Source organism: Oncorhynchus nerka, linkage group LG16 (genome assembly GCF_034236695.1).
Source record: "Oncorhynchus nerka isolate Pitt River linkage group LG16, Oner_Uvic_2.0, whole genome shotgun sequence".
In the NCBI taxonomy this organism is placed as follows: domain Eukaryota; kingdom Metazoa; phylum Chordata; class Actinopteri; order Salmoniformes; family Salmonidae; genus Oncorhynchus; species Oncorhynchus nerka.
The window spans coordinates 9,476,320-9,501,365 of record NC_088411.1 but is presented as its reverse complement, the minus strand read 5'-3'; the positions used below and the strand labels follow the sequence as shown (position 1 = coordinate 9,501,365).

Genomic DNA, 25,046 nt, shown 5'->3' with positions numbered 1-25,046 from the left:
GAAAGGGAGTGTACAGGAACGGGAGAGGAGATAAGATGACAACAGAAGAGAAAAGAAGAGGAGAGAAAAGAGTGAACACATGAACTAGCCATTTGTCCTGCTGTGCTGTGTCCTTCCCTGGCTGTTAGAGCAGAGCTCCATGTGTAAACTCCTGCTAATGATAGCAGTTTCTCTCTGTCTCTGCTTATTTAATGACAGAGTTCTGGCCTACATTAGTGTTTTCCATTAACCCACAAAATAATGAGACATATTGTCAGTATGGTAATTCCTGTCCATTAGGCCTGACTGTAGAGCTGCGGCAGAGTGCTCAGTGCAGGGAGGGAGGGTTGCTAAACTGTGTGTGTTTAGAGATTGTGCCCAAAGCTATCGTAGTATGTCAGCTAAGTGTGTGTGTGTGTGTGGCCGTGTCCATGTGCGCGTGCAGCTTTAATTAACAGAAAGTAACAAATAAAATCAAACAAAAAATGGATTTCAAAGTCTGTTTGACTTTCATCTTGCTCCTTGATAGTCACTGTCCTATCACTGTGATAAGGAGACCAAGAATGGCTGGAGAAGGCCAGCTCCTCCTCTCTCTCAGCTGGAGCCAGACATGTGCACGCAGAAATGTTATAACAAGCACGCACGTATACACGCGCCCACATACTGTATATGAAAATGCTTATCCCTGTTACAGTTGAATTCCTTATTCTAAACACCTGGGTTCTCGATTTGTTCTGTAAATGATATTAAACAAGCTGCATATATATTACCGCCCAAAGCCCTCTTCAATTATGCCCACTTCTGATACAGTACTGCCCTGAAAACAGCCATCCAACCATAACCTGGATACTGTTAAAGTAGGACTGCCGAATTTCAATTACAACTGGCACACCAAAGCTTAAAGGGATAGTTCCCCGACATTAGATATATCCATATGATTTATTTAGTGTCCAGTTTATCTAAAGCAAAGTTTAAAGTGGCAGTTTCTCCCTGTCCATAGAACGATTTCAAGGTAAGGAAACAAATATCTTAAATACATCATTTCGCTAAATTATCCCGGTTAGTTGCTATTGTTGCACTGTGTGTATACTATATGCTGTATGAGAAAGGAGTCCTACCTGACAAGCCTTACGTTTCTGCAGTTAACTTATCGCTAAAGAGTGATGGAACGTATGTGTGTGTGTACTTTCATTGATGATAACTCGGACATTTGGATAGATAGACTCTGTGTGTGTGCAACTGCAACATTTCTGCAGACATACTAGGATGCTCTTGCAAACTCAAAAGCTCATCTCCCTGAAGATGTCACAAAACACAAAACACAAGAGCTCCAAACTGTGATCTGAATTTCAATGAGAGGAAGGTGACTGGAATAATGTCAGAAGTTTAAAGGGGGGATGGGGGACATCACATATCCAATTGATATACTGTACGCTTTATGTATAGTGCATGAATATGTTATGGGTAGTAAATCAACTGGAAAGCACTAAAAGCTCCTCAATGCTCAATCAATGGGGGTATGGACTGAAGAGTGATAAACTCTCGTAAACAGATCTTTGAAAACAGAACTGGTACAGTAAAATCTGTCAGGAAGGAAGGTGAGATAACGAGCAACAGTAGTTCCGGTGTTTGGGTTTTTTCATCACTGGTTATTTGGACAAACTATGATTTTGCAGGTGTTAGCATCTTTCGAATTTCTGAAGGGGAGGGGAAATTCGGCCAGTAACTTGCAAAGACAGAGGGTGGAGCTCCTCGTTCCGGTTTCACTCTTTGTTCTAGCATCTCTTGATCCCTTCTCTTAACACGTATGGACCCAGAACATAATCGAGCAGCTGACCAACTACGCACGACTTTAGTTCTGAGTTAACCGAGATTAGTCCACTGAAAACGAGGGCTCTTGGTTGGTTGCACTGATATCCTTGCACAGTGCATTAAAAATAACATATGCAGTGATATGCTGGTGAAATCTGCAAGGCGCCAGGAATCAATGTGATCTCAATATGATCTCGAAAGATAGTTCTATAGTTCTGGGCAACAACTGTGTGTGAGTGTGCTTGGGTGTGTCAGTAATAGAGAGCACAATCGAGAGAGAGAGAAAGAGAGAGAGAGGGTTACTAAAGCGACAAAGAGAAAAATACAGAATAGGCACATTATCTTGACAATCAGCCAAAAAGCACAGTGAAGTTGAGTACTGTAGGGGTGAACTATCTCTCCCCCTCTCTCTCTCTTTCTCTCCGGTCAGGACCGGTTCTCCATCAGCCCAGTGGACCCGGTGAACACGGCTGCGACTGCAGCTGCAATCAGGCCCATTGTATCAACTGAATGGAGGTGATTCTCCAAAAACCCCAGCTGAACGCAGAGGCTCAAAGCTGGGGAGAGCAGAGCATAGTTCTGGGGAGAGCAGAGTATAATGGGAGAGAAGTATGAATAAGCATAGACACAATTCAAATGCAAATGTTTTTTGTTTTTTTGTATGAGTACTGTACAAGTCTGATACAAAAAAAAAACGTATTTGCCAAAAGCAAAATAAAATTTAATCTAGGCTTCTTCCCCCAGGAAGAAAAATGCTGATGTGTCAGACAAACCAGAATAATATATCAAAGATGCTTTAGAGAGAGAATGTACCAGGTGCTGGAATATGTGCTGTAGGCAGGTGAGTAGAGGGATTAGGCCACACAGTACCTCTAACACATGCTATACATACGTGACTCACCACCTGGATTTGGTCTTAATTTTGTAGCAAAATTTGAAATTGTGTTTTTTACATTGGATAAAAGAGACTCAGAGCTACAAAATGGTATATCATACACTGCATTTGAGGAACAATGGGAAAGTAATTCTGCTTTGAAAGTTGATCAACTCGTGAACTCACATTTGAGAAAATGGCCTTTGAATGTTTCGGTATCTAGTGAAGAGCTCTTCTTTGTCTACACCCATTCAGCATCGTTCACACCCTCTTAAGCTTTAGCCCCACCCATCTCGTTTCGCTCTCGGAGAGCACACTTGACGCTCTGGCCGATGATTTGTTCAAATCTAGACAACATGAAAACGACCTAACCAGCTTTGCTGGCAACAATTTCATTACGTTTTTTTGCAGACGTTAACTGACAACAGACATATTCAACGGGCATTGTACACACGTCACGTAACGTTAGCTAACGAGCCAGCCAGCTAACGTTAGCTAGTTAAATAACAATGAACCTAAGTGCCAACAGTGCCATAGTGCTAGGAAGTAACCAACCAGGTTCAATGTTAGCTAGCTAAAATTAGTCTTTAACTAGAAAAGCAAATGGCACTGGGAAACAAATAATAACGTCAGCTAGGGAGCCAGCCAGCTAATGTTAGCTAGCTAGCTAACAGTACACTTTAGCTTGAATTGAAACCACTTTTTGTCAAAATTAAAAACGTGCATGATAAATGATGATAAAATCATGCATGATGCCCTGTCAGGAATGCCATACCACAGTTGCCCTTAGTTTGAAGATGTAATCCGGAGACAGGTGTTTTCTTCATCTCTTTAGCGTTAACTTGATCTTCCAGAAAGTGGAGAGCAACACTTATGCAGCTCCACTACACAATAAACATTTTTTAAAGCTGCATTTGACAGGATTACCAACACAGACTGATGAGCTCAAATAGACAGAAGCCTTCTATATGGCAGACCAATCCGAACTCCTCTCTCGGCATGTCCAGCCCACTCATTATTTCAGTCAATCATGGCTAGTGGGAAGGTTGCTTGACTTTTTCTGTGGCTTAAGGCTCGTAATTTAACATTTTTATTCATATTTACAGATGGCATACAAGTTTGTTATTAAGGCACATGACAGTTCACATGTTCGAGAAGGCATTTCTGCCAAAAAACGCATTTTGATGAAAAAATATTTGTGACTTGCGACATACGCCTAGTTTCCAGAATCGGGTCACATATGGTAAGAAAGAAATACACACAAACACCCACACAGACACACACACAAACACCCACACAGACACACACACACAGCACTATCCTCCAAGCTTGAGTTACTCTCCTCTACAAGTTTCTATTTCCTCTTTTCAAACTGGCCTAAGGCACCAGATCCAGAGACAAATATTTCTGAAATGTTTTGTCTCATGCAAAAGCCTACCAAGCCATGGTTATTTAAACTACAGTTAACTAATGTTTAGCCAGGGCCCATTGCCTTCTGTGCCAAGGCATAGGACTGGTTTGTGGCCACCGAGCAAACCAGGAACATTCCCAGAACATTAGCTAAGATTCCTATTAAGTTATTGTTAGGGTTTTATCGAACATTAAGACATTAAAATCCTAAAAAGATTTAACCTCTTCAGTCGACCCTCTACTTTTTTGAACATTCTGTTAAAAATCGCGCAACATTTCAGCGCCCTGCTACTCATGCCAGGAATATAGTATATGCATTTGCTTAGTCTGTGTGGATAGAAAACACTCAGACGTTTAAAAAACTGGTTAAATCACTGCTGTGGCTTTACCAGAACGGCATTTACATCGAAAAGCACAGGAAAAACTGATCACTGAAAATGGGGAAAATATATCCATGCGCTACTTGAACCCATTGATAAACGTGAACCACAATTAATTGACTGAGGTTGCAGTACCTACAGCTTCCACACGGTGTCTAGAGTCTTGTCATTTCCCTTCGAGTTTTTTCTTGGTCAAACACATACAGGACACCGTATCTAATCCGGTCTAGGACCGGATATTTTCGTTGAGTTTCTAGCCGGACATTTTTCCAGACGGACAGCTAATGATCTTTACATCGCCTCCTGATGAATTTTATCGCTTATTAACGTTTACTAATACCTAAAGTTGCATTACAAACGTATTTCGAAGTGTTTTGTGAAAGTTTATCGTCGACTTTTTGAATTTTAAAAAATGACGTTACGTTTTGAAACAATGTTTTTTTCGTTTATCACACAGTCTACATATAACGATATCTAGGCTTTATATGGACCGATTTAATCGAAATAAAGACCCAAATAGTGTTTATGGGACATCTAGGAGTGCCAACAAAGAAGATGGTGAAAGGTAATGAATGTTTTCTATTTTATTGTGCGGTTTGTGTAATGCCGAAATGCTAATTATTTTGTTTACGTCCCCTGTGGGTCTTTTGGGGTGTTGCATGCTATCAGATAATAGCTTCTCATGCTTTCGCCGAAAAGCATTTTAAAAATCTGACTTGTTGCCTGGATTCACAACGAGTGTAGCTTTAATTCGATACCCTGCATGTGTATTTTAATGAACTTTTGAGTTTTAACTAATACTATTAGCATTTAGCGTAGCGCATTTGCATTTCCAGAGCTCTAGTTGGGACGCAAGCGTCCCGGGTAGAAGCAACAGGTTAAATAATGTTTTTGATATCAATTTTGTAATTCTTTTCATACTAAGCTAATATACAGAATTGTTTTAAGATGGTCACAACAAGGATTATTTACCTATTTGATTTAGAATTTTAGGAACCCTTTTTTATAAAAAAAATATTCTAATTATTATTTGATGAAACATTGAATTTGGCCTTCTATTAGCCCATAGAAATCCATAAATAACAGATTTATACATGGAAAAACAGATATAACAATTTAATCTAAAGGAAGATTGTGTCTGAGATATATAAGAAATATATACACTACTGGTCACAAGTTTTAGAATATATACTCATTCAAGGGTTTTACTTTATTTCTACTATTTTCAGTATCCTTTAGTAGTGGTTTCTTTGCAGCAATTCGACTATGAAGGTCTGATTCATGCAGTCTCCTCTGAACAGTTGAGATGTTTCTGTTTCTTGAACTTTGTGAAGCATTTATTTGGCCTGCAATTTCTGAGGCTGGTAAATCTAATGAACTTATCCTCTGCAGCAGAGGTAACTCCGGGTGTTCCATTCCTGTGGCGGTCCTCATGAGAGCCAGTTTCATCATAGCGCTTCATGGTTTTTGCAACTGCACTTGAAGAAGCTTTCAAAGTTCTTGACATTTTCCATATTGACTGACCTTCACGGCTTAAAGTAATGATGGACTGTCATTTCTCTTTGCTTATTTGAGCTGTTCTGGTCTTTTACCACATAAGGCTATCCCCCCCCCCCCCCCCCCCCACACACACGCACACATACACACACCTTGTCACAACACAACTGATTGGCTCAAACGCATTAAGAAGGAAAGAAATTAAAATAAATAAATGTGGAAAGTCAAGGGGTCTGAATACTTTCTGGATGCACTTTATATACAGTACCAGTCAAGTTTGGACACACCTACTCATTCCAGGGTGTTTCTTTATATTTACTATTTTCTACATTGTAGAATAATAGTGAAGACATCAAAACTACGAATTAACAAATATGGAATCATGTAGCAACCAAAAAGTGTTAAACAAATCAGAACATATTTTATATATTGCGATTCTTCAAAGTAGCCACCCTTTGCCTTGATGACAGCTTTGCACACTCTTGGTATTCTCTCAATCAGCTTCATGAGGAAGTCAACTGGAATACATTTCATTTAACAGGTGTGCCATGTTAAAAGTTCATTTGTGGAATTTATTTCCTTATTAATGCGTTTGAGCCAATCCGTTGTGTTGTGACAAGGTAGAGTGGTATACAGAAGAGGGGTATGGGGTGGTATACAGCCCTATTTGGTAATAGACCAAGTCCATATTGTGGCAAGAACAACTCAAATAACCACTCATTTAAGACATGAAGGTTAGTCAATCCGGAATATTTCAAGAACTTTGAAAGTATGCCAAAAGATGTCATACTAAATTCGCCAAAATACGAAGTATACAAGCAGTGCACACTATTTCCGTGCTTGTAGGGCCCATAATACAAATCTTCCAAAAATGGGCGTGTCTCCACAACATTTTTAGATTTCCAGAAAATGGCGGAAAATACGCAGCCGAAGTCCGATGAGAGCGCATACAATTTCATTGCTGTAACTAATTATGACAAATATTGAGAAAATATTGAGCAATGTAATAAAGTAATGTCTTTTCAAATAAGGTACGTTAGCTGACAATTTGTTAGCTACGCTATTCTTATGAACCACAGCATATCATTACAGCAGTATGTACCGGTATGTTAGCTAGCTACAGTGCCTTGCGAAAGTATTCGGCCCCCTTGAACTTTGCAACCTTTTGCCACATTTCAGGCTTCAAACATAAAGATATAAAACTGTATTTGTTGTGAAGAATCAACAACAAGTGGGACACAATCATGAAGTGGAACGACATTTATTGGATATTTCAAACTTTTTTAACAAATCAAAAACTGAAAAATTGGGCGTGCAAAATTATTCAGCCCCTTTACTTTCAGTGCAGCAAACTCTCTCCAGAAGTTCAGTGAGGATCTCTGAATGATCCAATGTTGACCTAAATGACTAATGACGATAAATACAATCCACCTGTGTGTAATCAAGTCTCCGTATAAATGCACCTGCACTGTGATAGTCTCAGAGGTCCGTTAAAAGCGCAGAGAGCATCATGAAGAACAAGGAACACACCAGGCAGGTCCGAGATACTGCTGTGACGAAGTTTAAAGCCGGATTTGGATACAAAAAGATTTCCCAAGCTTTAAACATCCCAAGGAGCACTGTGCAAGCGATAATATTGAAATGAAAGGAGTATCAGACCACTGCAAATCTACCAAGACCTGGCAGTCCCTCTAAACTTTCAGCTCATACAAGGAGAAGACTGATCAGAGATGCAGCCAAGAGGCCCATGGTCACTCTGAATGAACTGCAGAGATCTACAGCTGAGGTGGGAGACTCTGTCCATAGGACAACAATCAGTCGTATATTGCACAAATCTGGCCTTTATCGAAGAATGGCAAGAAGAAAGCCATTTCTTAAAGATATCCATAAAAAGTGATGTTTAACGTTTGCCACAAGCCACCTGGGAGACACACCAAACATGTGGAAGAAGGTGCTCTGGTCAGATGAAACCAAAATGGAACTTTTTTGGCAACAATGCAAATGTTATGTTTGGCGTAAAAGCAACACAGCTCATCACTCTGAACACACCATCCCCACTGTCAAACATGGTGGTGGCAGCATCATGGTTTAGGCCTGCTTTTCTTCAGCAGGGACAGGGAAGATGGTTAAAATTGATGGGAAGATGGATGGAGCCAAATACAGGACCATTCTGGAAGAAAACCTGATGGAGTCTGCAAAAGACCTGAGACTGGGACGGAGATTTGTCTTCCAACAAGACAATGATCCAAAACATAAAGCAAAATCTACAATGGAATGGTTCAAAAATAAACATATCCAGGTGTTAGAATGGCCAAGTCAAAGTCCAGACCTGAATCCAATCGAGAATCTGTGGAAAGAACTGAAAACTGCTGTTCACAAATGCTCTCCATCCAACCTCACTGAGCTCGAGCTGTTTTGCAAGGAGGAATGGGAAAAAATGTCAGTCTCTCGATGTGCAAAACTGATAGAGACATACCCCAAACGACTTACAGCTGTAATCGCAGCAAAAGGTGGTGCTACAAAGTATTAACTTAAGGGGGCTGAATAATTTCACACCCAATTTTTCAGTTTTTGATTTGTTAAAAAAGTTTGAAATATCCAATAAATGTCGTTCCACTTCATGATTGTGTCCCACTTGTTGTTGATTCTTCACAAAAAAAATAGTTTAGAGGGACGGCCAGGTGTTGGTAGATTTGCAGTGGTCTGATACTCCTTCCATTTCAATATTATCGCTTGCACAGTGCTCCTTGGGATGTTTAAAGCTTGGGAAATCTTTTTGTATCCAAATCCGGCTTTAAACTTCTTCACAACAGTATCTCGGACCTGCCTGGTGTGTTCCTTGTTCTTCATGATGCTCTCTGCGCTTTTAACGGACCTCTGAGACTATCACAGTGCAGGTGCATTTATACGGAGACTTGATTACACACAGGTGGATTGTATTTATCATCATTAGTCATTTAGGTCAACATTGGATCATTCAGAGATCCTCACTGAACTTCTGGAGAGAGTTTGCTGCACTGAAAGTAAAGGGGCTGAATAATTTTGCACGCCCAATTTTTCAGTTTTTGATTTATTAAAAAAGTTTGAAATATCCAATAAATGTCGTTCCACTTCATGATTGTGTCCCACTTGTTATTGATTCTTCACCAAAAAATACAGTTTTATATCTTTATGTTTGAAGCCTGAAATGTGGCAAAAGGTCGCAAAGTTCAAGGAGGCCGAATACTTTCGCAAGGCACTGTACCTAACGTTAGTTGGCTACAAATACATCGCCCTTGCCAGTATATTAACTATATGTCATTCTTAGCTTAGCTCAGTGGTATAGTCGTTGTGCATTCTCAATGGGCATAGCTGGTTAATTCTCTCTAGCTATCTACTGTACTCCTTTTTCAGAGCACTCTTATCTAAGTGTGCCAGAGCGCAAAATAACTGATGCATTTATGAACGCTCAACACCCATTGAATGTGTCCGCTGTCAGTAAAGCATTGTTAAATTGTTGCCAGTGGCAAAGTTACAGTCACCAACACTCTGGATACCATGACAACAGCCTAACCTGCTCTGTTAGAAGGAGTAAAATGGTCAGAGTGAGGTTCTCTCATTTGTGTTTGGAAGTAGTAAGCAAGCTCACCAACGTTAGCCAGGTAGCTTAGGTGCTTGACTGCCGTTGTGATGTCAGAACGCTCAGATCAACCCTACTCTGAGAGCAATCCACTCTGAATTTACGAATGGACAATCGGACAAAGCCCTGAATTTATGAAGATTAACTGGTGAAGGCCATCAAGAGGTTTTGGCTTGAGAAACTGACGATACAACAATGCAACAAATACATTGACCATCTGAGCAAGGTTTTACCTGTGGTCGTGGAGCTAGGGGGAAGTGCAACTAAAATGTAGCTGAGATGTTGAGTTGAAATAACCATCTGCATTTTGAAAGAGTCTTTTGTATCATTATTTTATTAGCGAAAATATAAAGATCTTTCTTTCTTTTGGAAATACAGTACCAGTCAAAAGTTTGGACACACCTACAAATTTCTTTATTTTCTACATTGTAAAATAATAGTGAAGATATTAAGACTAGGAAACAACACATAGGGAACACAGATTTTGCACACGCTTGGAACTCTCTCAACCAGCTTCATGAGGTAGTCACCTGGAATGCATTTCAGGTATTAAAAAGTATGCCTGTTTAAAAGTTCATTTGTGGAATTTATTTCCTTCTTAATGTGTTTGAGCCAATCAGTTGTATTGTGACAAGGTAGAGGTGGTATACAGAAGATAGCCCTATTTCGTAAAAGACCAAGTCCATATTATGGCAAGAACAGCTCAAATAAGCAAAGAGAAAAGACAGTCCATCATTACTCTAAGACATGAAGGTCAGTCAATCCGGAACATTTCAAGAACTTTGAAAGTTTTCAAAAAGTTTTCAAAAGTCGCAAAAACCATCAAGTGCTATGATGAGGACCGCCCCAGTAAAGGAAGACTCAGAGTTACCTTTGCTGCAGAGTTAACTGCACCTCAGATTGCAGCCCAAATAAAAGTCACAGACACATCTCAACATCAACTATTCAGAGGAGATCGCATGATCGCATGCCCATTGTGGTTGAATTGCTGCAAAGAAACCACTACTAAAGGACACCAATAAGAAGAAGAGACTTGCTTGGGCCAAGAAACACAAGCAATTTTACTCCTTCTTGGATATTAGGCCGCTGGAAATCTGTCCTTTGGTCTGATGAGTCCAAATTTGAGATTTTTGATTACAACCGCCGTGTCTTTGTGAGATGCAGAGTAGGTGAACGGATGATCTCTACATGTGTGGTTCCCACTGTGAAGCATGGAGGAGGAGGTGTGATAGTGTGGGGGTGCTTTGCTGGTGACACTGTCTGTTATTTATTTAGAATTCAAGGCAAATTTAACCAGCATGGCTACCACAGCATTCTGCAGCCATACACCATCCCATCTGGTTTGCGCTTAGTGGGACTATCATTTGTTTTTCAACAGGACAATGACCCAACACACCTTCAGGCTGTGTAAGGGCTATTTGATCAAGAAGTAGGGTGATGGAATGCGGAATCAGATGACCTGGCTTCTACAATCACCCGACCTCAACCCAATTGACATGGTTGGGATGAGTTGGACCGCAGAGTGAAGGAAAAGCAGCCAACAAGGGCTCAGCATATGTGGGAACTCCTTCAAGACTTTTGGAAAAGTATTCCAGGTGAAGCTGGTTGAGAGAATGCCAAGAGTGTATAAAGCTGTCATCAAGGCAAAGGTTGGCTACTTTGAAGAATCAAAAATATATAATATATTTTGATAAGATTTGTTTAACACTTTTTTTTATTCCAAATTTGTTATATTATACTTCTGATGTCTTCCCTATTATTCTAGAACCTAGAAAATAGTAAAAATAAAGAAAAACCCTTGAAGGAGTAGGTGGGTCCAAACTTTTGACTTGTACTGTATAGAAATCATTACCTATTATATGGTTTATTTGATTATTATGTGGATTATAATAAATGTACATATTTGTAGGGGGTTCATGCATTTTCCGTTATGGCAAATCAGGTCTGTGATATTGATACATTTCTAACTTTAGTCTTGTATCAGGTAAACTGTTGTGTCCTCACATTTGGTCTGATAATTGCCCCATAATCTCCCAAGAGTTCTTTCAATTGTCAGTTCAATATATAGCATTCATTCGTTCAAGCATTTTATTTATAAAACGAAAACAAAATAACAAAGGGATCCTTGAATAAAGTCACGACTTTAGTTGGTCCCTCTCCTTGTTCGGGCGGCATTCGGTGGTCGAAGTCGCCGACCTTCTAGCCATCGCCGATCCACTTTTCATTTTCCATTGGTTTTGTCTGGTCTTCCATCACACCTGGTTCCAATTCCATCAATTACATGTTGTGTATTTAACCCTCTGTTCCCCGCCCCCCATGTCCTTGTCCGTAATTGTTTGTTGTAGTACTTGTGCACGGTATGCTTGTATTTACCGGGTTTTGTTTGACCCAGTTATTGTATTGTTCTGTTGACGGGGGTTTATGGTTATTAAACACAACCGTTGTATAGCAGTTTCCACTCTCCTGTGCCTGACTTCTCTGCCGCCAGTAGCATCGCATTACGAATAATGAAACAATAAATGAACCGCAACATGTGAGTCTCGTGTTCATACTGTATTTCACAATCTCTGCGGGCGCTTGGAGTTGCCTAGAATGTACACAATTGAGCAAAATTACTCCTTATATGGGAAAGGCTGCTAAACCAGTTCCACCTGGCCCACAGCATTGTAGCATACTTAATAGGGATGCAATGGCACAGTAGGCACACGGTTCGGTATGTGGCACGGTTTGTGGGCCACAGTAATGGTACGGCAGTAATGGTTTCAGTATCTTTATATTTAAACAATTAACTCTTTATTTTGCCTATAGACAAAACTTTCCATTCAGAAAAATGGCAGCATGACTGACTAGGCCTGGTTTCTGTCTCTACTGTATGAAATCAAGGGGAGAAAAACATTAAAATTGAAAGTGCTTCTTAGCTTTGACAACCTGAAGCTCTTCACCTCCCAATCCAGTACATAGTGAACTGTCACAGTGAGGTAGCTTTGAGTTGCTCTGGAGGTCCAACTATCAGTAGAGAGAGCTCGACAGGGTGTCTGTGTCAATTCGTTTTCAATTTCTCTCCGTTTGGTAATTACTTTGCTGCAGAAATGTGTGCGGGCGGTGTCATTGTAAGGCGGTTAAAACATTTTCATTAGGTGACGAAATCCCGAGTCCGTAACCACCGAATAGGGCTGCAAATCGTTGGCTATGAATACTCCCACTGCTTTCGTTATTTCTTTATGTTTTTGCTGAACTTGTCGCAAATTGTTGTTGGAAGGCAGCAGCGAGAGATTGTTGTGTTTTCGCTAACGAGTTTTCTCTCCTTGCTCCAGCTCCACCTGCAAGGGATACGGTCAGGCGATGGTTACCGAAATGACACATCATGTTAAAAGTGTTTCCACTCGAGTAGACGACTGTGGAAAAGCAATGCTTGCAGACTATACTTTGTTTGTTTACGGTCTTACCCTCATAATCGTATTCGGTGGCTCTTCAAATTTGCTTCTCTGTCTTGTCACTTTGGAGCAGAGAGAATATTTGTTTTTATTTTCCCCTCTTCATGGGGCCCCTTTAGGGAGGTTTCCTATTGAGATGTCATTGCAAATCGTTCATTGGTTGTTTAAGGGGGAGTGGGTTGCGGTCACTGCGGTTGTAACATTTTGAGACATTGCTGTGTGGTAAAGTTTGTCAGCCCTCAGGAGCCGCCTAACGGCCACAAGCTGTGCGTTTGGTTCTCTGGATCTGGATGTACAACGTGGTGCATGTAGTCTGCAGCGCAATAATAACGTTTTGGAAATTATAGGAAAATGACAGGCATACCGTAATTCCGCGGTTCACGTGTGCGTATTGAACCGTAGGGGGCGTACCGAATGTTTAAATACCATAATGTGTACCGCTTCATCCCTAGTACTTACAGTACAGCGCACTTTCACTCCATGCTCTACCAGATACTCCTTTCTATTGTTGTTATCTATTCAGTAACATTCCACACGTAAATTTAATAAATAAAACAAATCAATTAAATAGCTCAGGTCTTGGAAATATGTGAAAAACTTTGAGTTGTATTTTATCTGTGCCTAGTAGTCGAGGCCAAAAGACTGCGCCATCAGCGTGTTTATTTAGCAGACATCACTTGCTGCTTATATTCATTCAGTCAACACACATATTTTAAGAAAATCATGGAATATAACTGAACATTTTTGTTTCACTTAGAATAAAAACCTTGGGGTAACAACAGTTTTAATAAGTAATATGCTACTGTCCAGTTACAGCTTCTTCGGACGAAGTAGAAACAAAAAAATAAGTGTATTTTTTCTGTGTGTGGACAGAGGAATAGCAATTCTTACACTATTGTTCTAAATTCAATCACCCTCTTCTTCTTCATCCTCATCATTCAGTTAATTCAAATTCAATGGCGAAGTCATGCATGCACAATTATCCGTTTCTATTTGGTTTATATCGCACATTCATTGACAGTATTCATTCAGGTAGAGACACATTAGTGCCTTGGGACCAACACTTTACACTGTACCCAAAAGGATATCAGAGCTCTAAATCCCCCTTGCGGTGGTCTGTAGCAATGAAGCAGTCACGCAGGGTACGTGCTAAACCAAATATTACTTCAATGTCCCGCCGCATAATCTCAAAACTTTTAATTGAGGAACCACTGTACAAAGTGTGACCTTTCTTGAAATGAGGAGCCTGCATGGTCATCACCACGGACCCGGACACCCCAAGCCCCTCATAATGTTGGTTGTCAGTGGTGGACCCTGTGTAGACTATAATGTACCGGACAAATCCTGTCATTTATGTCGCACATAACAAAGAACTTGACCCCAAACCTGTGCCTTTTGGAGGGAATGTGTTGATGGAACGCCAGCCTGCCCTTCCATAAAATCAGGGACTCGTCAATGCATAGGTCCTTGTATGGCACAAAGACCAGACCGAATGCTGATGTCAGGCTGGTAAGAATTGTCTTGTTTTGTGTAAAGGGTCATTTAGGTTGGCGGTAGCATTGTTGACGAAATGCAGGCATCACAGCAGAACTAGGAAGCGGAGTTGGGAAAAGAGCGTGGCAAAAGAAGGGAATTGCAAACAGGATCTGTGCTCCGGTATTCCATTCATTTTCTGCCTCAGATGTAGATGGCAAGGGGCTTTGCATTCCAGACTGGCATGCATCAAAGCCAACAGCAGGGCTAGGGGGTGAAATGGTTCCTCAGATTCACGGTTCGCAATGGCCACATTGATGAGGGACAGCTCCTCACTGTTACTAAGACTCATGGCACGTTAGGATAATTAACAGATAACTAATACAGCAGGTTAGGTGAATTTATCACGAGAATTTTCAATCCCAATGATAATAACTAACAATCAATAGCTTTGACCAATCCCCGAGGTTTGTAAGACCATGGGTTTAATAATAATTAGGCAAAGACTCAGCTTATGCAAAAGGTTAGTACAGTTTATTCAGAGAACTTTCTAAAGTCAAGAATGCAAACAGTCTTTATAACACACACAAACAAGTTCAAATCTTAAACTACGCCTTGCTCAGACAGTCAGTGTTTTTCCACTACACAGATACATTGTCTAATCTGCAACATGTTTCATAATTTTCTGCAAGCCTAACAGTTTCTCCCCTCCACAGGTGGAGACAGAATGTCCTGTAAGGAACACAGTAGGACAACTTGTCTGTCGATAGCTCCTCTTATCATTTGTTTCCCACTTGCACCCTGCTTACAAAAGGTCCTTGTTCTAATTCTGACTAAAACTACACACATCATCAGATTATAGTTTTGTGATTCTAATACATTTCATACAATTATATGGTTTCAGAGTGGAATTATTGAATCATTATCTTTAAACATATAAATTATTTTATCGGGGTTAGGCTTAGCTACAATGCTACAGTTGTCAGCAACTGTTGTCCCTGTCAGGACCACTAGAGAGAGCTGTTATAGGCCTACTACATCAAGCCACAATGGTAGAAATGTAAATACACCATCTGCTGTGACAAATCATGAGTATCCTGGCACTGCATCGCAGGCCTAGCTGTACCACCAGAGACCCTGGGTTTGCGCCCAGGCTCTGTTGCAGCCGGCCGCGACCGGGCGGTCTGCGTGGCGACGCACAATTGGCCTAGCGTCATCTGGGTTAGGGAGGGTTTGGCCGGTAGGGCTATCCTTGTCTCAACGTGCACCAGCGACTCCTGTGGCAGACTGGGCGCAGTGCGCACTAACCAAGGTAGCCAGGTGCACGGTGTTTCCTCCGACACATTGGTGCGGCTGGCTTCCAGGTTGGAGGCGCGCTGTGTTAAGAAGCAGTGCGGCTTGGTTGGGTTGTGTTTCGGAGGACGCATGGCTTTCGACCTTCGTCTCTCCTGAGCCCGTACGGGACTTGTAGCGATGGGACAAGATACTAATTACTAACAATTGGATACCACAAAAAGGGGGTAAAACATATATTTTTTTTAATGGTTTGTGTGGTAATAATTTAGTGTTTAATTCATGTTTTCAAGTGACATTCCGATTCTTGCATAGATTGTAATGGACACATAATGTGCGTAAAATACTATTTTTTTGGTTGTACTGATTATGATGAGCTAATGCTAAGCTAATTGCCAGCAATGTGTGGATCCATGTTTGTTGACATCATACAATGCATTCTGGGTGTCTGTCAGAACAAATATGTTATAACAAAACAAGGTGAAAGGGGGGTTCACTCATCTTTCAAGTAATCCCCAGGAAGTGAATGATGGTAGACAACACACCCCCTTCAACATACATACTGCAAACAGACCCAACTCATCTTGTCACCTCTTATCTTTAGTTGATGCAGAAAAACAAACATGGCAGTGGGCAAAACCTCTACCCACTTTTAGAAAGCGTTTTACTCAATTATTTAGATCACTGGTGTGCACACCTGTGATGTGATGAACTGTATATAACAATTGCTATTAGCTAATTCATATTATGGATTCCGTGAGCCGAGAGATAAATATGTCCGCTTGTGTTAGCTCACTCTTTCCTCAGTTAGCGCTAGGACTAATGTAGCCTACATTTTCCAATTTGGATGAGACTTCTGTCAATGTCTGAACATTGCATCCAAAAATAAACTGCTTACTGAATACATTGAGGACAAAGTTGTAAAGAGTGTAAAGTGTTTGTGAAAAATGTTTCTGTGAAAAAACAGTGCGGCCAGCTCAAACGCTGACTATTGTGTCAATCGTAACAAGACGTTCTAATGAAGTGTTTTAAACATTAATCACACCGGATTGAGGGTACGTTGCAAGGACCACTCTAGAATGATCACACCGTGTGCTCCTACGTGTCAAAGGGTTAAAGACCAGATCAAATGTGTTCTGGGAATGTTCTTGTAACCCTCAAAGAAACATTGTAAAATCATCCGGCACAAATGGACAGTTTTTGTGTTTTGGGAGCATATCTTTTGTGATGTCCACACAATGTTCACACCAGACTGTTCCCACAACCTAATGAAACATTCCGGGAATCTTTAATGAACCGTTTAAATCTGATCTAGGAACATTCTTGCAAGATCAGGGAGATGCTTTATACAAACATTATATAATCATCAGCACGACTGGACAGCTTTTGCGTTACGAGAACATTTGCTGAGACCAAACGAATGTTCCGCGAACTTTCACAGAACCAATTTTGGTTTGCTGGGCAGACGCATGCTTTTTGTCTATTTGGTAGCTCACAAAAACATTGAGATGGCTTTAAGTGGGCAACAACACAGAGAAGATTTGGAACCTCTGCTTTAATCCACCAGACTTATACCTTCCAATTACTTTTCAGGATTCTTATTCAAAGTTAGATCAAAGATTTCAGTCTGTGCCTGATACAGAGAATAGAATCAAGCTAGGAAATGTGGGAAATTAAGTGATCATCAGACTCCCTCCAGAGGAAGAGGCGTTTCATCTTGTAGATAGAATTATGAAACTAGAGGCAGAGGAGGATGAGCAGAGAGGGAGAAGTCATAACACCCTCTGTCTCTGATTGCGTTGGGTTTGAAGGTGCTGAAAGTTAGCCTGCAAAAAAAATACGTTACGTGTGTGTGCACATGCTTGTGTGTGTTCGCGTGTGTTGTGGGTGTGTGTGTGTGCATATGCCAATACAAAAACCCTAAATAACTAATTACTTTAGCAAACAGAGTAACTTCTTGTTCCTTAGACTCGTAGCTCTCATCTTATCTATATTAAAGTGACATATTCTGGTCTTTTCAAGCTGCCTTCCTAATGCTTTCTGATCAGGAGAAGACTGGAAAATAAAATGAATATATCTAATTGCAGACAAACAGCAATGATGATGTTAGCCTTGTCCAAAAGAGAAAAACTAAAGCCTGGGTTTTAAATGTGGCCTTGATAGGATAGGATCGGTTGAACAAAGTAGACAGTTAATGAGAGGGAGGCCAAGAGGAAAAAAGGGGCAAAGAGATGACATAGAGAGAAGGTTATGTTAGAAGGTTGTGTAAAAAAGTGAGAGAGGAGAGAAAGAGAAAGTGGAAAGTGAAAAGAGTGTCAAGAGTGCTGTGTAGTGGTCACGAATGGTTTATTCCCAGCCTACCCCTGTAAAGGACTATAGAGAGAATATAATCCCCACCTCTGTCAATCAACAACCAACACCACAACCTGTGCAGAGCTGTGCTGCACTGAGCCTAACACACACACACACACACCAGCACTAGACTCAACAGCAGTACTTCATCAATAACTCCTTCATTCTATGATAATTTACACGGGTTTAAATATGACAGTTTATATGACAGCAGTATCAATAACCAATGCTCAGACTACTTAAGAAATGAAAAGAGAACAATGATCCCAGCAGAGATCCCTTTTTCTTGTCTTCTTTCTCTCTCTTCTGCTTGAGCTACATGAATATCTCCCATTATGTTCTCTGTGTATTGGTTCAGTATTGGTATGCAAAGTAGTAGATCTCAAACTGAGCACTTTGAGCACTTCGAGCACTCGATTACTTGATATGCGCCTTTATGAGTCAATCGAGTCAATCTCAAACGCTGGTTTGCCGGTGCCCTTCGAAAGCTTCCTTATTGAGTGGGCATCCTGTGCCAACTCGGTGCCCATGGCAGCTTCTTCCCATGAATCTCAGCATGTTACCTAATGTACCAACAACAACACTTTGCTCTCAAAAACATTTCTGAATTATTCAACATAAATCAAGAAATCTGTAATTATTGTGTAGGTTTTGCAGAGGAGGACTTACTCGCACAATTTTACTCTTAGCTAAGGAGTTTAGTGCTTGAAGGAAAATCAAATCAAATCAAATTTTATTTGTCACATACACATGGTTAGCAGAGGTTAATGCGAGTGTAGCGAAATGCTTGTGCTTCTAGTTCCGACAATGCAGTAATAACCAACAAGTAATCTAACTAACAATTCCAAAACTACTGTCTTATACACACAAGTGTAAGGGGATAAAGAATATGTACATAAAAATATATGAATGAGTGATGGTACAGAGCGGCATAGGCAAGATGCAGTAGATGGTATCGAGTACAGTATATACATATGAGATGAGTATGTAAACAAAGTGGCATAGTTAAAGTGGCTAGTGATACATGTATTACATAAAGATGCAGTAGATGATATAGAGTACAGTATATACGTATACATATGAGATGAATAATGTAGGGTATGTAAACATTATATTAGGTAGCATTGTTTAAAGTGGCTAGTGATATATTTTACATCATTTCCCATCAATTCCCATTATTAAAGTGGCTGGAGTTGAGTCAGTGTGTTGGCAGCAGCCACTCAATGTTAGTGGTGGCTGTTTAACAGTCTGATGGCCTTGAGATAGAAGCTGTTTTTCAGTCTCTCGGTCCCAGCTTTGATGCACCTGTACTGACCTCGCCTTCTGGATGATAGCAGGGTGAACAGGCAGTGGCTCGGGTGGTTGTTGTCCTTGATGATCTTTATGGCCTTCCTGTAACATCGGGTGGTGTAGGTGTCCTGGAGGGCAGGTAGTTTGCCCCCGGTGATGCGTTGTGCAGACCTCACTACCCTCTGGAGAGCCTTACGGTTGTGGGCGGAGCAGTTGCCATACCAGGCGGTGATACAGCCAGACAGGATGCTCTCGATTGTGCATCTGTAGAAGTTTGTAGGAGCTGTATTTCTGACGTTTGATAATGTACACAAAAACATGTCCATTACATTAGCTTGCTAGCTAGCTCTAAAGCATCTATCATAAAAATGTGTATGTGTAGCAGTGTTCTAGAATATTGGACCATTGGCTTTCATACTTTTCAAATTCTCAGCATAGCTCAAACAATTTATCCAACTATCAACACATTCAAATGAATAGAGGACATGTACCGGAGCCGCGTTGGTTGGGAATTCTGGTGAGGTGCGCATTCGGGCTGGTCTTCCACTGCGGATGGTTTTGCTATTTTGTTTTTACGCAGAGGCTAGTGGCTATGCCACAATGGGACGCCGGGCTATTACGTCTCAGCCACTTCATATGAAACAAAAGAGAAGCTAACCAGTTAGTGGAACGCCAAATGCAATGTTCCTTCAATAAGCTAGCTAGCTAACGTTAATTAGCTTAGCTACTGTAGTAACAGTAAATATCACAATGAACAAGTTTTAATGAAGTAGCAACTGCATGTTCTGCACTGCTGTGCTGTCTGCTCAGATGTACCACAATGTTACAATGTAGCGATTGGTGCTTTGGAAACATGCTGAATTAGCCTACGGACGGACTGCTGGAGAACGTCTACCTCTTCATCAGCAGCTGTCAAACTATTATAAATAAGTGACAAGCTAAACTCTGTTTATCCGGGCAGTGCCCCAAATCCTTAGCTAGCTTATTAAATTACATCCTTGTGTTTGTCAGGGAAGCAGCAGGCAGTCTACAACAAACTGTCGAGAGGGCATCGTCTCAATGCTCATTTTGGTCAAAACACTTGCAGACATCAGCAAGTGTCCACTCAATAAAGGGCTTAGGGTCCAAGTGTTCGGTTTGAGATTCCGCCATAGTCTACATGTATGCTGAGACTGTATAGCTTATCACCTAAAACATTCCCTACTACTTAGGGTACTTTAGGCATTATGAGTTGCTGGTGTCTTTTTCAACTTTCTAATGTAAAGTAAAAGATATCCTTACAGAGCAATACAGCAAGTGTATACCACACTAAGCACTACCTATGTTCCCACATAGGCTACCACACTAAAGCATATCTATGCCTTTGGGTACTGCCCCCCTCGGTCTCTCCAATACTCACGCTGTCTAAGAGCAGGTAAGCCACCTTGATACCCAGCTTGTTATGAGCCACTGTTCTGTTTCTTTGGTTTCAGTGCCTGGCTCAGCCTTACATTTGAATAAGAACTATGTGAATGATGATGATGATGATGATGATGATGTGCATGCAGCAGGGTTAGGTAGGTTACTTTCCAAATGTAATCCGTTACAGTTACTAGTTACCAGTCCAAAATTGTAATCAGTAACTTTTGGATTACCCAAACTCAGTAAAGTAGTCTAATTACTTTCAGTTACCTTTAGATTACTTTCCCCTTAAATGAACATTCGAGACGTGTAGTCCACTTGTCATTCCAATCTCCTTTGCATTAGCGTAGCCTCTTCTGTAGCCTGTCAACTATGTGTCTGTCTATCCCTGTTCTCTCCTCTCTGCACAGACCATACAAACGCTCCACACCGCGTGGCCGCGGCCACCCTAATCTGGTGGTCCCAGCACGCACGACCCACGTGGAGTTCCAGGTCTCCGGTAGCCTCTGGAACTGCCGATCTGCGGCCAACAAGGCAGAGTTCATCTCAGCCTATGCCTCCCTCCAGTCCCTCGACTTCTTGGCACTGACGGAAACATGGATCACCACAGATAACACTGCTACTCCTACTGCTCTCTCTTCGTCCGCCCACGTGTTCTCGCACACCCCGAGAGCTTCTGGTCAGCGGGTTGGTGACACCGGGATCCTCATCTCTCCCAAGTGGTCATTCTCTCTTTCTCCCCTTACCCATCTGTCTATCGCCTCCTTTGAATTCCATGCTGTCACAGTTACCAGCCCTTTCAAGCTTAACATCCTTATCATTTATCGCCCTCCAGGTTCCCTCGGAGAGTTCATCAATGAGCTTGATGCCTTGATAAACTCCTTTCCTGAGGACGGCTCACCTCTCACAGTTCTGGGCGACTTTAACCTCCCCACGTCTACCTTTGACTCATTCCTCTCTGCCTCCTTCTTTCCACTCCTCTCCTCTTTTGACCTCACCCTCTCACCTTCCCCCCTACTCACAAGGCAGGCAATACGCTCGACCTCATCTTTACTAGATGCTGTTCTTCCACTAACCTCATTGCAACTCCCCTCCAAGTCTCCGACCACTACCTTGTATCCTTTTCCCTCTCGCTCTCATCCAACACTTCCCACACTGCCCCTACTCGGATGGTATCGCGCCGTCCCAACCTTCGCTCTCTCTCCCCCGCTACTCTCTCCTCTTCCATCCTATCATCTCTTCCCTCTGCTCAAACCTTCTCCAACCTATCTCCTGATTCTGCCTCCTCAACCCTCCCCTCCTCCCTTTCTGCATCCTTTGACTCTCTATGTCCCCTATCCTCCAGGCCGGCTCGGTCCTCCCCTCCCGCTCCGTGGCTCGACGACTCATTGCGAGCTCACAGAACAGGGCTCCGGGCAGCCGAGCGGAAATGGAGGAAAACTCGCCTCCCTGCGGACCTGGCATCCTTTCACTCCCTCCTCTCTACATTTTCCTCTTCTGTCTCTGCTGCTAAAGCCACTTTCTACCACTCTAAATTCCAAGCATCTGCCTCTAACCCTAGGAAGCTCTTTGCCACCTTCTCCTCCCTCCTGAATCCTCCTCCCCTCCCCCTCCTCCCTCTCTGCAGATGACTTCGTCAACCATTTTGAAAAGAAGGTCGACGACATCCGATCCTCGTTTGCTAAGTCAAACGACACCGCTGGTTCTGCTCACACTGCCCTACCCTGTGCTCTGACCTCTTTCTCCCCTCTCTCCAGATGAAATCTCGCGTCTTGTGACGGCCGGCCGCCCAACAACCTGCCCGCTTGACCCTATCCCCTCCTCTCTTCTCCAGACCATTTCCGGAGACCTTCTCCCTTACCTCACCTCGCTCATCAACTCATCCCTGACCGCTGGCTACGTCCCTTCCGTCTTCAAGAGAGCGAGAGTTGCACCCCTTCTGAAAAAACCTACACTCGATCCCTCCGATGTCAACAACTACAGACCAGTATCCCTTCTTTCTTTTCTCTCCAAAACTCTTGAACGTGCCGTCCTTGGCCAGCTCTCCCGCTATCTCTCTCAGAATGACCTTCTTGATCCAAATCAGTCAGGTTTCAAGACTAGTCATTCAACTGAGACTGCTCTTCTCTGTATCACGGAGGCGCTCCGCACTGCTAAAGCTAACTCTCTCTCCTCTGCTCTCATCCTTCTAGACCTATCGGCTGCCTTCGATACTGTGAACCATCAGATCCTCCTCTCCACCCTCTCCGAGTTGGGCATCTCCGGCGCGGCCCACGCTTGATTGCGTCCTACCTGACAGGTCGCTCCTACCAGGTGGCGTGGCGAGAATCTGTCTCCTCACCACGCGCTCTCACCACTGGCGTCCCCCAGGGCTCTGTTCTAGGCCCTCTCCTATTCTCGCTATACACCAAGTCACTTGGCTCTGTCATAACCTCACATGGTCTCTCCTATCATTGCTATGCAGACGACACACAATTAATCTTCTCCTTTCCCCCTTCTGATGACCAGCTGGCGAATCGCATCTCTGCATGTCTGGCAGACATATCAGTGTGGATGACGGATCACCACCTCAAGCTGAACCTCGGCAAGACGGAGCTGCTCTTCCTCCCGGGGAAGGACTGCCCGTTCCATGATCTCGCCATCACGGTTGACAACTCCATTGTGTCCTCCTCCCAGAGTGCTAAGAACCTTGGCGTGATCCTGGACAACACCCTGTCGTTCTCAACTAACATCAAGGCGGTGGCCCGTTCCTGTAGGTTCATGCTCTACAACATCCGCAGAGTACGACCCTGCCTCACACAGGAAGCGGCGCAGGTCCTAATCCAGGCACTTGTCATCTCCCGTCTGGATTACTGCAACTCGCTGTTGGCTGGGCTCCCTGCCTGTGCCATTAAACCCCTACAACTCATCCAGAACGCCGCAGCCTGTCTGGTGTTCAACCTTCCCAAGTTCTCTCACATCACCCCGCTCCTCCGCTCCCTCCACTGGCTTCCAGTTGAAGCTCGCATCCGCTACAAGACCATGGTTCTTGCCTACGGAGCTGTGAGGGGAACGGAACCTCAGTACCTCCAGGCTCTGATCAGGCCCTACACCCAAACAAGGGCACTGCGTTCATCCACCTCTGGCCTGCTCGCCTCCCTACCACTGAGGAAGTACAGTTCCCGCTCAGCCCAGTCAAAACTGTTCGCTGCTCTGGCCCCCCAATGGTGGAACAAACTCCCTCACGACGCCAGGACAGCGGAGTCAATCACCACCTTCCGGAGACACCTGAAACCCCACCTCTTTAAGGAATACCTAGGATAGGATAAAGTAATCCTTCTCACCCCCCTTAAAAGATTTAGATGCACTATTGTAAAGTGGCTGTTCCACTGGATGTCATAAGGTGAACGCACCAATTTGTAAGTCGCTCTGGATAAGAGCGTCTGCTAAATGACTTAAATGTAATGTAAATGTTAAGAGGCATTACAAGGAGACAAAAATGAGTATTACCAATTGAAAGACATCTATTGTAGGATAAATCAATGTTAAGAGTTTACACAGCTGGCCATATATGGATGTTGCATTTTACTTTATGAGATGGTTGTGTAGGCTTCTTCTAACCCATTGCGTTTTACTACAGATAATAATACATTTAGGCTATATCTTTACATTAAAAACTGAAGTCTGTCACATTTACAGTCATTCCAATTCATTTAATACCCCATGATCTTTAATAAAGGGACTTGGAAATATAGAATAGCATAATTGTTTTACCTGTAAGGTGCAAATAGGTCAATGAGAGAGCAGCAGTGTGATTCACATCAACACGCTATGTAGGTGATATCCTTATTACCCGTAGGCTACACCATTGCTGTCATCCTTACCTCCAAGCGTTTATTCAAATTGGATAATGTGTGGATAGCGACATCAGTCACACCATTGGAAGACATAGCTTGGACAGTAGCCTACAAAAGCTTTTCCCGCGATCCATCAAACGCATTTGGTGTGTCATCATAGTGGCTGAACAAACTTAAGTGTCAACTTTTTTTCAATGCTGATTTGAATATCATTGAGAAAACAAAGGTGTAACATTTTTTTTTTTTTTTATCACATACATCCTTTCTGAATTTAAAAATAATCCTAGAAGTAATCATCCAGTTTTTCAGAAGTATCTGATTACAATATTTTTGCTGGTAACATAACGGACTACAGTTACAGTTATTTTGTAATCAGTTTCTTTGTTGTCAGTTACA

The 25,046-nt window shown here is 42.2% G+C and overlaps 1 protein-coding gene across 1 annotated transcript in view; it reads right to left on the bottom strand.

Annotated features, from left to right (window-relative positions):
- Positions 1–25,046, bottom strand: part of LOC115143996 (ras-related protein Rab-26-like) — a 99,179-nt gene that overhangs the window by 3,669 nt on the left and 70,464 nt on the right. The gene's annotated exons all lie outside the window — the stretch shown is intronic.